Raw genomic sequence first — 14,383 nt, forward strand, 5'->3', positions numbered from 1 at the left:
TGGCACAGGGTGCCCAGAGGAGCTGAAGCTGTCCCTGGATCCCTGGAAGTGCCCAAGGCCAGGTTGGGGTGAGGATGAGGATTTCTCTCCTCTGCCCGTGGCACAGAGTGGTCCAGCAGTGTCCCCTCCACGCTGAGCCAGGATCAGTGCAGGTGACCCCATGGCCCTGTGAGCCCTTGCAGGATCTCAGCCATGGATCTCCCTCCCTGCAAACCCCCAGGAGGAGGGGGAAGGTGACCCACGTGTGTTTCATGGCAGGAGATGGGGACCTCAGGGGAGCTCAGCACCCTGGGGAGCACTGGGGACACTGGGCTCAGTCACACTGGGGACACCGGGCTCAGTCACACTGGGGACACCGGGCTCAGTTGCACTGGGGACACTGGGCTCAGTCACACTGGGGACACCAGGCTCAGTCACACTGGGGACACCGGGCTCAGTTGCACTGGGGACACCAGGCTCAGTCACACTGGGGACACCGGGCTCAGTCACACTGCACTCTGCAGTGCTTTGACCTTCCATGCTCCCACAAAGCAGCATTTCCCTGCTTTTCTGGGATAGTTCCCCTAGTGGGAGCTGGAATGGAGTGCTGTGCCAGGCAAGCAGCCAGCACATCTCTCAGCAGCGGGATGTTCTCCCCCTCCAGCCCTGCAGTGTCCAGGGCAGCTGGATGGGGATGAAAACCAACATCTCCCACCAGCTTGGGCTGGTGAGGAGAAGGGCTTGGTCCCTGAGGTCAAGGAATTAATTTGCTTTTTGATCATCTGTAGGGAAGAATCCAGCAGAACCCCGGGGTGCTGCTGGGATGGAAAGCAGGCGCCTGCTGTCTCAGAACTCTCTTCAAAACATTTCTTCGCTGGCCAGCGCTGCTGGAGGCTTTCCTGGATTGGGTCTGTGCCAGCCTTGTAGTGCTCCTGTCCCCAGTTTGTCACCTGCAGATGTGACAGAGCCCTGCTGGCTGCTGATGGTGGGGAGAGTCACGACGTGTTTCTGTGTGCTCCCGTGGCTTGGCAGAGCCGCAGAAATCAGCATTTCCCCCTTTTATAGATGCCCCTCCCCTTCTGCCAAATGGGAATAACATTGCAGAGAGTGCCTGTTGTCGTGAGGGAACAATTTGGTGGCATTCAGGAGTTGCTGAGTCTTGAGCAGCTTCTGCTGGTCCAGCCAGTTCTTTGAAAGTTGAAGTTTTTGGGTACTTTTTATTTTCTGTTCACATAGCAGCTTGCAACGGGCCAGAAACTGTTGTGACAGAGCCTCTAAAATCCTTAAGCTGCTTGAATCACTCCAAGGAGCCAGGCAATAAAAGAGCTGGAATAAAATGTATCCCACAATGTCCTTCACTTCTGCTGACAACTGCAGTTTAAATTACTGGTGCAACCTTTTAGCATAGCTGGCTTGTAAGAAGTAATAAAATATAAAATGAAGTTAGAACAGTGACTTGCCACCTCTTTGATGGAGAGTAGGGAGAAACCACCTTTTTTTGGGGGGGTGAGCCTGTGCTGGGGTGCTGTTATTGCTTTAATGAGAATGATCAGAATAAAATATTAACATATGCTGGAATTTTTACATCATATTAATTATATAGTGTTTATTAGACACGGGCCTTCACTTTAATCATAAAGTGGCATTTATTCTATGAAGAGCCTGATGTTTTCCAGAGCTTACATTAAAATCAGACCTTTAAAAAAAAACTCTTAAGCCCTCTTCTAGTGAAAGGTGTTGAAAGGGGGTTGAAGTGAGATGATCTCTGAGGTTTTTCTATTTCAAACAGTTCTGTGGCTCTCAGGAGAGCGATTTGTTCCACTGATAGATTTGGGCATCCCCACTGCCTGATGATTCCTTGGCTCCTTTGCCCCGAGTGGCCAGAGTTTCACAGGGACTCGGAATAATTGGTGGCTTTGAAGGAAAAAAAAAACCAAACAGATTTTTGTTTTGTAAACTCTCAGCATTCCAAGCTTGCCATAAAACATCTCCAGCCCGGGGAGAGGCGGCGAGGGCCGTGCTGGGTCCAAAGCTGGGTGAGGTTTGGAGCAGAGATTTCACAGGTCACATTGGAACGAAAGCCTCAGCTGTGGCTGCTGAGTAACATCTCCTCTCGTGATTTCTGGAGAACCCTGCAAAGAACTTTGCAATCAGGGAAGGAAGGAGAGGTAGAAGGGTCGTGGCTGCTCTTGTTTCTGCAAACATTTTGTAGCCGGGTGCGGATGGAGCCCTGCCAGGAGCCGCATCCTGCCAGGAGCTCCCATCACGATGTGTTTTCCTTCTTTGTATCCCAAAGATGTGGGCACTCAGGAAGTGTTTTGCCAGCTGAAGTGAAAGGGATGGAAGGGGATGGAATCAGCCTTTATAAACAGCGCCAGCCTCCAAGAACCAGCCCTGACTCCCTGCCGGGAGCTGGGACTGGGGAGAGGCTGTGGGTATGGAACACATCAGTGAGAGTCAGGGTGGGGAGAGGGAGATTGAGATGCTCTGCTGTCCCAGAGGCTGTGTAGGAGGATGAAGGCAGGATGTGGATGGCCCTTTTTGTTTTAAAACAAAGGGAAATGCCGCTGATGGCCAAGCAGAAGGATAATCCTGGAGCCTCGGGCTTTTCTTAATGAAAGGTATTTTATTTTTCTTTTAATTTTATTTATCTGTTTGTCTGCTGGAATCAGATGGGTTGTTTGCAGCAGAGGTGTGGCTGGGAGAGGATTTGAGCTAGGGAAAAAGCTGGATGAAGAATTGGTGGGAATTGCTGGGCTTGAGGCTGGGCTTGGTGAGTGGAACTCTGGTGTGTCACAGAGCAGGTCGGGCTGGGTGGCTTGCAGTGATCTTGGACCTTGGCACTTATGGAACAATGGAGACAATGATTTCATTTAATATTTTTGTGGGAAATGATGGCATGGATGTAACCTGAGAGTTGTCAATTATCAGAATTTTGTGTGAAATGAGCTGAGAAAGCTGAGAATGACTGGAAGCAGGCTCAGAGCTGATGGAGCAGGGAGCTGATGACCCACGTCTGATTCCTTTTTAGATTTGCAATATCCCTCCTCCAGGTGGTCTCATTTGTTCCTGATTCCCCCTTCAGTGTCCTTCAGCCTCCCTTACTCCCCAGCAGCCCAAAATGTCAAACTTGTGGGAGCTTCCAGGCTTAAGACCACGTCATAAATCACAGAATCCCAGAATGGTTTGGGAGGGGAGGGACCTTAAAACTCATCTCATTCCACGCCCTGCCATGGGCAGGGACACTTCCACTCTCCCAAGTTGCTCCATCCCTGCTTGGAGAGGTCCAGAAGAAAATGTTTGTGTCACAGTGCCTCTCTTGCACGATGCCTCGAGGCCATGCATAACTTATTTCTTGAATCCATGTGTTTTTGTCTGTGTTTTTCTGTTAAACAGGAGGGAAACCCTTGAGGTCAGCGCTGGGAGAAAGAAGAGAGGTGGTGAAGGAGTCGATGTGGGATGTGGGACAGGTCTGAGCCAAGGAGCTGAGGGACAACAGGTAAAGCACAAAGGAGCACTGCAGTGCCAGGCTGCCCTGCACCTGGAGTTAAATTGCTTCTTCCCCATCTGGATTTTTACATAATTTACTGGAACATCTCACACCCTTCTAACAGCACTCTTCTCCTCCCCATAGCCCAGTTGAAATAATGGTGAGATGAGAAAAACTTGTAAAAATAGGGTGGGACCAGCACAGTGTCAACCCCAGAGCTTTAATCAAGCCCCTTACATATTTTTTGGCCATCAGCTCCTTCATTTAATCATCCATTAATTGCTGAAAGTTTTAGCCAAATTAATTTGGCAGAACTGCAGGCAAAGAAGCAGCATTTCACAATATTCTGGTTTCAGCAGTTTTCAGTTCTGATTTTAAAAGCAGTGTTGAATGTCACTAATGGTCTGAGCTCAGTGTCTGGGCGCCTCGGGATCCAAATCCCTGCACACAGCTCAGGGGGAAGTTGGGCTCTGAACATTTTTCTTCTTCTTCAGCATCATTCTCTGGGCAGATTCTTGTCCCCAAACTCTTTGTAATCGAGGTGTGAGGATTAGTCCATGGGTGCTGATCACAGCTCTTGCGGGGGTATGTGGCTGCCTGGGAGCCTTCCAATCTCACTGCAGAGGCTGGAATTGCTGCCAGCAGCACATTTCTCCTTCCCCAGTTTTCTTCTCACTCCTCTAAGGAAGCCAGAGGATGAGATTTTGTGCCCTGTGCTGAGAGCTCCTTCAGGCAAACAGGCTCTGGAGTATTGTCAAAACTGCTGATGAGTTTGGGCTCCAGCAAAGGTGTCAGGAGTGAAGTGAAGGTGTCACTCCTGCCTGTTCCAGGGAATGGCATTTCCTGGCACAGGGACACAAGGACACCACCAGGCAGTAGCATCCTGCTCTCTCAGCCCAAGTTTTGGAGTGGAAGCAGCACATGGATTGTGACTGGGAGCCACCAGAGTTACTCAGGTCAGAATCTGGCTGCTCAGTCTGACTCCTGCTCTTGGGAAAACTTGAAGTGGTACAGCTCAAATCACCTTAGGTGCTCTCATGGCCTTTTGGCCATGAACTCTGCTCCTCTCTGATGACACAGAGCCAGTTCAAGTCCCTTTTTGACTCCCTGTCAGAGGATTTCTCCAGGAGTGCCGTGTCCTTGGGAGCATCTGCTCCGTATATTCTTGGGCTGAGCAGCTTCCAGCAGGCTTAGCTACCGTGCCTGTGATTTCCTGCAGGAAATCCAGCCATGCAGGATGATGTTTAGCTTCTGGGACTGTGACTATCAAACCATCATGGCCTTCTTAAGTTGCCTTTTTTTTTATTATTTTTTTAAACCTGTTAGCTGTCTCCCCACCCCCATATCTGTGCATCCATGGAGCTTTTTTTTTTTCCTGCCTTGTTCAAGTGAAAGAGTAAATCTTTTTTGATTTATTCCAGAGCAGCCCTCGAGCTCAGCTCTTGTGAGAGCCTGTTGACTTGGAGTTCAAAAGCTCTCAGGTCTTTGAGGCCAGGCTGTGGTCTTCCATCTTGCCTCAAAGTTAAACTGAAAGAGAAAATTCCTTTTTTTTTTTCCTTAAAAAGAAAATCACCATGCTGTGTAAAGGAATCAGACTTACCTGGAGCAGCAGAGAATGCCAGCATGCAGAATTCCAGGTTAAAATCTGGTTGTTTAGCAAGGCTTTATTTTCAAGCACAGAGTTGTTTAGGAAGTGTTTTATGGAGATAAATACTACTTTAAAAGCAGTGCTGTTGCCTGGCTGGCATCCAGCCTGTGATCCTACATTAAAGCATTTTTTGGGTGTTTAAACCACTACATTACCACGGTGGCTAGAAATGGTTGTTCTTATCCCTAACTTCCTGCAGATTGGCAGGGTTAGATTAGATATTAGAAAGAAATTCTTTATTTTAAGAGTGGTGGTGAGGCCCTGGGAAGCTGTGGCTGCCCCAGGATCCCTGGAATTGTCCAAGACCAGGTTTGAACAGGGTTTGGAGCACCCTGGGATGGTGGAAGGTGTCCCTGCCCATGGCTGGGGTGGAATGGGATTGTCTTTAAAGTCCTTTCCAGCCCAAATCATTCCATGATTCAATGAGGTGCAGACATATCTGTCATATATATATGTGTGTGTGTGTGTGTGATTTATGTGCATATGCAGAGCAAAACAAACCTGTAAGAACTATTTATATCCTATTTCACCTCCACAGGGCCCTGCTTAGTCTGGATTTATGCAGTTGTGGCTGCAGCTGTGAGCTAGGAAGGGCAGAGGTAATGGATGGAAGACTTTTAATAACTGTAGGGACCCTCCTTTTAAAATCCAGCTCCTCTGGGCAAGGTGACCTTGGCTGTGACTTGGGAATCCTGCAGGAGGAAGGAGCTGCTGATCCATGGAGCAAAGGCTTGGCCAGACAGCAGCAGAAGAGAAGGCACAGGTTGGGCTGGTGGAGTTTTCAGCACAGGTGAGGTTGTCAGGCTTGCAGTTACACTCATGGATGCTCTCCCAGATTTGTATTTACACCTGGGAGTTATTTTAAAAAGCCCCAGTCCTCCTATGGCATGCTGGGGAGAGAAACAGCTTTTTCACCTGCCTCCAAGCAGCACAAAGGACTGGCAGCAAAAGTGACAGCTCAGGTAGTCCTCACAGGTGTGAGGAAAATCCCACATGGTGTTTTGCCAGCCCATCTCTGCATAAATCCTTTCTTTCAAAGTTTTTGGGCCTGTGGAGAATGTGCACGGGAACACCTTGGTGTTTTACCCCCCTTGCAGGAAAAAGAATGTGTAGAAAGCTGAAACTGCAGTAATTCTCTGGCATGTGTGGGTACAGTAAAGCCACACAGCTCAGGTGACAGTAAAGGACAGGTAACAGACTGGCTCTTGAGCTGTTCTCTTCCCACTCCTCCTGCTCTTTCTTCAGCAGAGAGAACCCACATCCCGACCTTCTCCCGTCTTCTGAGCCAGCAATAAAGTAGGAAAATGTTTTTTCCCTAAATCTAATTTGAAACACGATGACTGGACCATTCTTCAACAGCTTCCAACTTAACAATAAAGAAACTTCACAGAGTGCTTGGCAGGAGCCTCTGTACATAATTTAGATCATAATCAGATGCATTAACACATTTTATATGGATCTCATGGGGGCCAGGAAGACGAGGTGTGCTGGGTAATTTCTTTCCAGATTTCTTTACCTGATTGTTTATTACTCTTGGGGACTTCATTTGTGGTCCAAATGTCACCAGCAGAATCCTGCTGCTTCATGTGCCTGCATTCAGAGTAGCTGCTAGCGAGGCTTCAAATTCCTTAATTGCTGTGTTCTCCTCAGTCTTTCCATCCTTGCTTGTCACAGGGAGGAAGGGGAAGGGAGAGAGGGAAGGGGAACAAAAGCAAGGACCCAAATCCTGCAAATTGCTGAGCTTCCCCTGTTCCTGGAGCTCCATGGGAGGGAAGGTGCTGAGAGCTCTCCGTGTTTCCCACCGAGTACAATCAGGAGCTGCTGCTGGAGAGCTGCATGAGGGAAACACTTCCTCTCCCTCCTTTTTCCCTTTGAGATGTTCAACACAAGCAGCTCTAATTTTATAAATCTCCTGAAAGCTTTTCAACACTCAGAGAAGAGAAATGGCCGTGTGTCTCTCGTGTTGCTCGTTTTGCCACGAATCCACCCATACCCAAGACATCCTTGTGAAATCTCTCCTTTGACAGAAAAATCTGTTGCTGCTTTGAAAAGTGATGTTTTGTATGTCTTTCTGCTCTGCTGGTTTGTGTTATCCCCACAAAAGGTGGGAAGGGAAGTTCCCTGTCACTTCAGCATCTTTTTTATACGTGTTGGAGCAATAACCCTCCCCAGGTTGATGGGATTTGTTACTGAATGCCATGGAGTGGTGTAAAACTGGGATTCCCACTCCTTCCCCAGCCAGGCTCTGCTCCCAGGTGGGTGCACAGCTCAGCTTTGGGACATGAGGAGCTGCTCTTCACTCGCTCATCCAGGCTGGAACCACCCAGTGGTGGCCTCAGCCAGCTGCCATTGATCCAGAAGCTGGCACTACCAGGAACCAAACCTCCAAGGCGAGTCAGATGTGGCCTGGGTGTTTGGGCAGGTGAGAAACCTCAAGAGCATGAAAGTGGCTGGATTTGGGCCAGAGAACAGGCCTTGGGACCACAGCAGCCCATACCAAAACCACAGAGCTCCTTCTTCTCCCTTTTCACTGATAAAGGTACCGAAAACCACCCCAGGCCAGAGGAGAAGCATGGATTTGTTTGCCTCTTTGGTTTTTTTTCTCTTTAATAATTGTTCATCAACATCAGGTGATGATGCAACAACATCCCAGATTAGCTGAGCTCATAAAGTTTTAGTTTTATTAGCACAGAGAATAATGAGAAATGAGTATCCTTAAAAATCAGGGTTGATGGGGTTGCTGAATTTCCATTTCTTGTACTGAGTGAATTCCTGTGTCTCACCCCGTAGCTCCAGTGCCTTGTGCTGTGGAAGTGTCCACAGGGAGAGAGGAGAGGGTGAAAATCTGAGTCACCTGGGCCCTATCCCACCAACTCCTGCCTTTCCCACCTAAGTGCTGAGGAATGGCGTTACTTGCAGGATATTCTGCCTCAAGAATAAACCAAAGTTTGGGTGGTTTTGCTCTCCTGAGCAAACCCTTTCCCCTGCATCTCATGATTCAAAATTGGCAGGAGAGCATCAGAGCAGCCTGGTCCAGGCTCTGAAGGGTTCATGCCAGCAGGGCAGGCAGGAGTACACGAGAGGGAGAAAATATCCCCAGTCCTTTTGGTATTTTTAGCCATGTCACAAACAGTTTCCTTGCTCCCAGTGCCCGAGTTTCCAGCTGGGATTGATGAATTCTCCTGAGGTCAGTGGCACACACAGTTTGGACAAGCTGGATGGCTTCTGGGTCCATCCACAAGAACTGCTGCAGAACAGGAGGAATGAGGAATTCAGGTTCTATTTAGCACAGGAATGTATTCTGCTACTTTAAACTGACAGAGGGCAGAGTTAAGTTGGATTTTAGGAAGAAATTCTTTACTCAGAAGGTGCTGAGGCCCTGGCTCAGGGTGGCCAGGGCAGCTGTGGCTGCCCCTGGATCCCTGGAGGTGTCCAAGGCCAGGTTGGAGCAGCCTGGGATAGTGGAAGGTGTCCCTGCCTGTGGTAGGGGGTAGAACTGGATGATCTTCAAGGTCCCTCCCAACCCAAACCATTCTGTAATTCTGTGATTCTGTCTGGGGGATGCTCTTTAAATATCACAGGGAAGGGAATTGACATAAATAAGGCAGAATGGGAAAGATGAGACAACTCTTCTAGTGGTTGGGAATGGGAATAAAGTGCATTTTCTGTCTCAGGCAGAAGGATGTGCCTGTTGTGAACGTGTGTGGTTGCCCTCCTCTGGTTGAAAATAGAACAACTCTCCCAAGACTGGAGACTTTTTTTTGGGGGGCAGGATTGTTGTGTTTCTTCAGAGTGACTTTGAAAAGAGTCAGGATCATTTTAGATGCTGGGAATTGATCAGTGCAACATCTCCCACCCTTCATCTGCAAAGCCACCCTGGGCAAGGAGCTGCAGGAGGAGGAGGATGAGCTGTGCAGAGCCAACGGATGCACCAAAGCAAGAACCTGTCACCAAACATGGACAAACTGCAGAGGTGGGTGCAGGGCTTGGAGAGGCTGCAAAACACAGTTTGCTGCAAGATGTGGCTCTGAGGAATCTGTCACCAAGGCCTGGTGACCCCACAGCCCTGTGACACCTCAGAACAGGCAGCTGACCCCCGCCTGCCGCTCTGCTCGGTGGAGCTGGCTTGAGTTATGCATCAGGCTGAGAATTATGTGACAGATTTAATTAGAAAATCATTTGCTGACCTTCAGTTTTATGAAAATAGTCTGAAAGTGTGTTTATCAGCAGTTCCAGCAGAGAAGCAGAGGCTTAGAGGATTTAAGGGAACTGCATCCAGCACTGGTGATTTCCACTTGGGTGTGTTGGACCATGTCCTTGAAGGCTGCTGATACTAAGTCAGGTAATCCTGGTCAGCAAAAAAACTGACTTGTGCTTTGGGATTTTTTTTTTTCCCATCTGGATCAGGACCAGCAAAGTCAGGGAGATAGCTGTGTGCCTTGCAAGAGTGTCTTAAAGGTGAAACCTTTGCTCTGCTCTTGGAGCCGTTTCAAAATGTGAATCCTAGGAATTATAGATTTTGTCTTCTATGGATTTTGGCAAGACAGTTGTTGGAGCAGCTGAGAGGGAAATGAACCTGAGAGGAGCTTTTGACTTTGGTGAAACTCAATAGTTACTTTCCAGTAATAGGGAGGCATTAAAAAAAATGCCAAACCTGATGACATCTGCAATTCAGACAGGTTTTTTTCTCCCACTACAGCAAGCAGACAGGATCCAGGATGGGATGTGCACTCCTTGTGTATCTCTCTGCATATTGGATGATCCATAGAAGGATTTGGGGAAATGATTGTGTAGTGATTGAGCAGGGTCCTTAAAAGGTTGTCCTTGAATGTCTTTTAATGCCAGCCCAACCCATTTAACCTCACAGCTCTCATGAATGTTTTATTTTCTCCTACAAGTATTAAGTCCTACAATGCCACTAAAAAACGTTGAATTTTAGTGTGAAAGTGGTGTAAGTGTCTTTAACTGAAGAGATGTATTCCAGGGGTGAATGCTGGAGGGAGGGAAGCACAGTGTGCTGGAGGCTCCTCGCTGCCACCAGCTCATACATCCAATAAAAAGCTTACAGAGAGGTTTTTACTATCATCCATTACAGCTTTATCTAGTTCAGATATGTCCAGGAAAGGCTTCCACCTGCTCTCAGGCATTTCTTTAAATTGTAGAACAAACAGGTTTGGAAGGGATCTTTGGAAGTCTCTAATTCAATATCCTGCTTAGGGCAGAGGTAGATGAGATTGCTCGAGGCTTTGTCCAGTTGAGGTTTGGCTGTGCTGGGCTGGAGGCTCTCCAGGCTCCTGTTCCAGTCACTGGTTTTCCTACTGAATATCCACACAGGAGACTGCATCAGAAACCTCGCTGCTGTCAAGGTAATCAGCATCTGCCAAGGATGCTTTCAGAAGACAAGTCACTGAGGTTCAGTTTGCACATCTTCTTACCCTTGGTGGCCATGGGGATGGATTCCAGGAGGGTTTGCTCCATCCATCCATCCCTGCCCACAGACTTCAGCTGGCAGCAAGGTGTTGCTGTCCTCTTTATTCCAGCTACAAGCTCTCTGCAGGGTGAGTTTGTGCTGTCAAAGTCGATACTCAGAAAGTGAGTGCAGGTAACCTTGGCTTCCTCTTGACTTGGCTGCTCACAAGCTTTCATTGCCTTCTCTAATAAAGCCTTTACAATTGCTTAGAGACACTTAAAGTCGTTAATGTTTAAATAAAGGGATTAATTTCAGGCCTCCTGCTGCCAAATTTGTGCGTTTGAGGTTTGAGGAGGCGCCTTTTCCCGGAGAGGAGCGAACGGGCTCGGCCCAGTGGCTCCCTTGGATCAGCTGGAACTCGTGGTGGGTTGGACTGGACTCCTCAGCATCAATCTGCACTTGCCAGGCAATGGAAACAATTGAAATGGCTCCATGAAGAGTAAATTCAGAGGGATCTCAGGTCATGGTGCCTCAGGAACACCTGCCCTTTAAACCTCTTCCTGCTGATGATTTCATTGATGACTGAATTGGTAACATTGAATTTTAACATTTCCATGCCTCTGTTTCCCCCCCTATAAATTACTTCTGCCTTCCTTTTGGGTTATTGAGCTTGGCTGACACATATAAAAATTGTCAAGGTAGGGTGCCAAGCTCACACAAACTATTTTATTTTTAGTGTCTTTTGAAATCTTGGACTTTTTGTTCTCCCTTTTATCTATCTCTTCCTTTTTAATCACACCAAATGGAAATAAATTCAATCACAGCTGGTGCTGGAGAAGAATTATTAGGCCCATCCAGCTGGCTGTCTCAGGGCCAGAGCAGGATTGTTCTCTATGCTGTATTTCCAAAGTATTTTATCTCCTTTAGTCCTGTGTTTGTGGAGTGATGAGCTCCTTTCACTTCTGTCAGCTCCTGTCATCGATCCCAATGGGAAAGGCTATTTTTAGGTGGCTGTAAGTAAATGGACATCAGGCACTGTGGAGAAGGGACTGGGTTATTTTTGGAAACCCATCAGCAGCCCTTCTGGCAGGTCCTGCTGCGGGATTTGTTTTCGGCTGGGCTGTCTCAGGTTGTGGTATCGGTTCCCAAGGTTGTGAACCTGGTTTTTTTGGATGTGATCTGCACTCTGAATGTGGAATTAGCAGCTGCTGGAGATTGTGTTGATGGCATCAGTTTCTGGGGTTTAATTCCTCTTAAGCCAGGTTGGATGGGGCCCTGAGCAACCTGATCCAGTGAGTGGCATCCCCTGTGGCAGGGGCTGGACTGAGATCAGCCTTAAGGTCTTTTCCAACCCAAACCAGTCTGGGATTCTGGGATTCTAAACCAGCCTGGCTGGGAGGGATTCAGGGTGGTGGCTGAGCTGGAGGTTTTGGGGCAGAAGATGAGGTTTGGCTTCGGGGCAATGTGGGAAATGCACCTGGAGTGGAGCCAAGCCACGGAGGTGATGTCACAGTTGGAGCCCTCGATGGATGTGCAGATTTGGCATCTGTCAGTGGCCACACAGCAGGTTTTGGGGTGCTCTTGGGAGTTTGGGGTTGTTCTGCTTCGGTGGATTGCAGAAGGGTGATGTTGGTTTTTGCTTAGTCTTTTCCATAAAGGATTTTATTGTGTGGGGACATGGTTTAGGGAGGGCTTGAGGGTTCAGGGAGGCTGAGTTGTTAGCTGGACTCAGTGATCTCAGAGGGCTTTCCCAACCCTTAATGATTCTGTGATTCCATGATCCCATCATGATTTTGGGACAGCTGTGGCACAGTTTATGTGTGGAGCTGGTGCTGCTTGGAGCCGCTGGGCTCTCAGGTTACCAGGCTGTGGATGTGCAAGCTGGAACATGGGGGCAACGACCAAATCAACACCACCACTGTGGAGAGCTCAGCCCGAGCAGAAAACCTCCTGTGGGGGATTTAACCACACATCATCTTCTCTCTCTGCCTCAGCAAAGAACCAAATCTAATTTCAAAGGTCAGAACGTGCTCTCACCTGGGTGTTCCCAGCCTTTTATAGACTGGTTGAAGGCCATTTCCTAAAATTAGCTGCTGCAGGGGAAAGCTGATACTGGCTCCATATCAGACCCTTTCCAAAGCTCTGGATGATCATTTACCTGATGGGTTCCTATTGAAACTCATGGGTAAAAAGTAGAAAATGGAAGAAAAACCAGAACTTGATGCTGTTTCCTAACTGAGCAATAAAATCATGTGTGTTTTTGGGCAGCCTCTTCTTGGTTGTTTTTGGAGGTGTTTTTTTTTGTTTTCCTGAAGTTTTTCCAGGCAGGCTAGTGGCCTGCCTTTAGAATCAGACTTATTTTTGTTTTCCTCAAACTTCCTGGTGATCTAAACATGCTGGGGATCTCTGGGAAGGGGAACATGTGACTCTGAAGGAGGCTGAAATGGTAAAGCACAGTCAGATCTGCTAAGCAACAGCATTGACACGTTTAAATAAATCTGCTGTTGACTAATATAGAGTGACATATTGAGAGCAATTAAAAAAAAAAAAAAAAAAAGGGAAACTAGGCACAAATTTGGGAAATGAGTGGAATGGGAACAGAACAAAGATGTTAGAGAGGATGCTGGATAAAAGAGAGGGAGGGCTGCTCCACAAAAGGAGTGTGCTGGAGAACCAGGGTGTCCATCAGGAAGGGGGAGACAATAGCAGAAGTGCAGATTTGTGCTGAAATTATCCCTTGGCAGTAGGATCCTTGTATTTCTGCTTCCCTGCCAACTCTGCTGGCTGCCAGGATTGGAAAGATTTGTACTGCCTGGTGCAGAGAGGAGCATGTGGTGGGATGTCAGGCAGCTCAGAGAAGGTAAGGTGGCACTTCTCGTTCCCGTGGTGGCTTTGGGACTGTTGTTCCTTTGGATCTGCTGTGATCTGGCTGTGGGTCCTGTCATTCCCATCCCTGTGGATATGTGTGATGCTGGAGAAGGGAGCAGGGACTGAATCAGGAAGGGTTGGGTTTGAAGCTGGTGAAAAGAAATCCCTTAAAATCACAGAATGATTTGTATGGGAAGGAACCTTAAAGCTCGTCCCATTCCATCCCCCTGCCATGGGCAGGGACACCTCCCACCATCCCAGGCTGCTCCAAGCCCCATTCCAGCCTGGCCTTGGACATTTCCAGGGGCAGCTTCTCTGGGAAACTTGCAGAGCTCATCTGGGGAAGCTGCAGGAAGCTGTGAAACTGAGTGTTTGGTGTGTTTTTCCTTTCCTTTTTCCCCCACATTTTTTTTACCAGTTCAAACTCTGTACTACTGAATATGTCTGTGATTGATTGCTTCAAAAAAAGATATTTTGGTGGGCAGCTGCTCTTCTTCAAGGGCTCCTACAACTCCTATCTGTTAATGGTTTGGGGGAAATTGTCCTGAATAAACTGTTCCATGACTATGATTCATGGTTATTTTACACCAAAGCAGCTGGAAATGAAGAGTGAGGGGCTGAAGTGAACGGATCATTGGCTTGATCTAATACAGCCATCCTAGTGCTTCCTTAATATTTTTTTTGGATCCTCTACAGAGGCCAAATTGAGTTGTGAGGTTTTTTTGCCATCTTAATGACTTTGTTCTAGGGCAGTGCCTTCGTGTGGCACGTTCTCAGCAGAGCTGGGTTTGCCAGCAGCTTTCCCAGCCCCTGGGAATGGCTCCCCTTTTCCTGGCTGGCCATCAGGTGTTTACTCTGGCCACCACCAGCGGCCTTTGTGCAGTGGGTGGCAATAGAAAACTCACACTCTGGCCAGCCTGGGATGGTGTGAGGCTGAAAGGGAGAGAGCTCTGCTGTCCCTCAGGGAAATTTTCAGAATTTCAGAACC

At 48.0% G+C, this 14,383-nt stretch overlaps 1 protein-coding gene across 4 annotated transcripts in view; it reads left to right on the plus strand.

Moving 5' to 3' along the window:
- EXTL3 (exostosin like glycosyltransferase 3) overlaps nt 1–14,383 on the plus strand; it is a 109,397-nt gene that overhangs the window by 59,510 nt on the left and 35,504 nt on the right. For 2 of the 4 annotated variants that reach the window (XM_058834425.1, XM_058834424.1), the window contains exon 3: nt 3,376–3,478. The exons of the other annotated variants lie outside the window; for them this stretch is intronic. The gene's annotated coding sequence lies outside the window, so the exon portion shown is untranslated. The remainder of the gene's footprint in view (nt 1–3,375; nt 3,479–14,383) is intronic. 4 annotated transcript variants of the gene reach the window in all.

The sequence above is a fragment of the Poecile atricapillus genome, chromosome 3 (assembly GCF_030490865.1).
Source record: "Poecile atricapillus isolate bPoeAtr1 chromosome 3, bPoeAtr1.hap1, whole genome shotgun sequence".
Taxonomy (NCBI): Eukaryota; Metazoa; Chordata; class Aves; order Passeriformes; family Paridae; genus Poecile; species Poecile atricapillus.